At 44.0% G+C, this 2,201-nt stretch overlaps 1 pseudogene; it reads right to left on the reverse strand.

Annotated features, from left to right (window-relative positions):
• Positions 1–684: 684 nt before the first annotated feature.
• On the reverse strand, positions 685–1,709 carry LOC147977705 (rust resistance kinase Lr10 pseudogene; annotated as a pseudogene).
• Positions 1,710–2,201: the final 492 nt, after the last annotated feature.

A 2,201-nucleotide genomic window follows, 5' to 3' on the forward strand; every position in this document is an offset into this window, starting at 1 on the left:
ACCAAGTCTTTGGTATGTTTACTGCTGCTGATGTGAAAGGATTGGACCGCAATCTCACACGGCGTGATGTTGCATTCAGAGGTGGAATTCTTCTATGATAATTGAGGCACTGCAGCAGCTGTCACATACTACTGCAGCACGGCTCTGGGGTGTCACCTTCGTCATCATCGCTGGTGACTACTTAATAAAAGTTGAAAGGAAGGATTAGCAAATTAAGTTGTTCGGTTTTACTAAACAAAGTTACCCATTGCTTAAATGTGAACTGCAGCAAATGCATAAACCTGCACCTGAAGATTCTAGTGTAGGCATGTCCGGCAGTTCAGGCTCTCTATCTTCCAAACCTGCACCTGAAGATTCTACCAGGTTTTAAAAAATGTGTTTCGGCAAAAAAAATTAATCTAGTAATATACACGTTTGTAAGAAACTTAGCTTTAGGAATTTGTAGGTGGAATGCCCCATCTTTTATTCTTTTTCATGAAATCCATGGCAAGAGTTCTTATGAAGGAAACTGGAGTCCCCAGCACAAAGGTTTGAGCAAAATATCATATGTAAGAGACAAAGCAGTGGTAGTGCTGCTACTCTGCTAGCTATTACATGCTTCTGGCTCGAAGTACATAGGACTCAGTACAACTATACAACCATTACTTCAGTTTTTTACGAGAGTGCATCATCTCGTGCATTACGTCACACATCAATATTTTCACTCATGTCCTCCGAGATTTCAGTTAGCTCGGACGACAAATGGTAAGTATCCTCGGTATGAACATGCCCTTCGTCACAGAAGAACGGCCTTGAGGGCATCTGCAAGGTACCGACGCCTCCTTCCAGCATCTCTATAACCTCGCTCATCGTCGGCCTGTCATGAGATTTCATCTGGATGCACCATAGTCCGATGATGCACAACTTCCTCTCCAATTCATGCATCTCAGTATCAACATGAGTAGAAATCTCACCCACATGGTCTTGTTGAGTTAGCCGGTCATATACCCATGACGGATAGTACGCTTGGCTCGAATTTGCTGTGTTCGGATTGGCGTTCCTTCTTCCTCCAGCCATCTCCAGAAGCATCATCCCAAAGCTGTAAACATCAGACTTGCTCGATATGATGCCAAAGCTCCGTGATATCATCTCACGAGCTATATGTACCCAATAGTTCCACGTAGGGCTCTTGATGGCACAAAACTCTTGTCCCTTGGGTATAGTTTGGCGAGGCCAAAATCAGCAACTTTGGGGACAAAATTGTTGTCGAGAAGGATGTTGTGTGGCTTGATGTCGAAGTGCAAAATCTGCATGTCACAACCCTGATGAAGGTAGTCGATCCCCCTGGCAATGCCCAAAGCTATCTCGGCGAGCTTGTCCTAGGAGAAACTCTTCTTAGCTGAGAAGATGTACTTGTCCAGAGAACCTTGAGGCATGTACTCGTAAACCGGTGCTCTCCTCATTTCCTCTGAGCAGAATCCCATGAGACACACCACATTTACGTGATGGATCCTACCGATGGTGGAGACTTCATTGATGAAATCTTCTCCATTGCAGTTAGGATTGCCCTCTAGCATCTTGACAGCAACATGAACATTGCCCGGCAATAGCACACCCTTGAACACAGACACGTAGCCTCCCTGACCCAGCTTATCTCTGAAATGGCTTGTTATTGCTGTGATGTCAGTGTAGGCATACGTCATTGGACCTAGCATTTGTTGTATTCGGAGGAACTTCTCAACAGCATCGATTGTGATCCTCGTTTTCCAATACTTGTGGGTGAGGAAGATCAATACAACCAGTGGTGCCAACACAAATCTGCATAGCACTGTATAAACAAGTTTATATAGGTTTGGTGGGTGGGTACACACATGCATAGATGTGATGATGAAGAAACTTCAATTAAGAGCAGAACATTCCGAATTACCAGCAATCCACTTGACAGACCAGAAGATGAATGGTATGACTGATGAGGCATAATCACCAAATCCAGTTGCACGCAGTGAGCAGTACCAGAAATATCCATCGACCATAAGAATTTGCTGAACACAACTGCTGGCGTCTTCACTACACACTTGTGACAAGTCGCTGCAATACCGTCCAACGAGACATAAAAGGAATGAAAGAGGGGCTCAGCAGTTTTGGGATAAGATATATCAAAACCACTTATACAGGCAACAAATAGTACCACTCTATACAGATATATCAAAAATTCTGAACTC

Source organism: Triticum urartu, chromosome 3A (assembly GCF_056163025.1).
Source record: "Triticum urartu cultivar PI428250 chromosome 3A, HENAU_Tu73, whole genome shotgun sequence".
NCBI classification, from domain to species: Eukaryota; Viridiplantae; Streptophyta; class Magnoliopsida; order Poales; family Poaceae; genus Triticum; species Triticum urartu.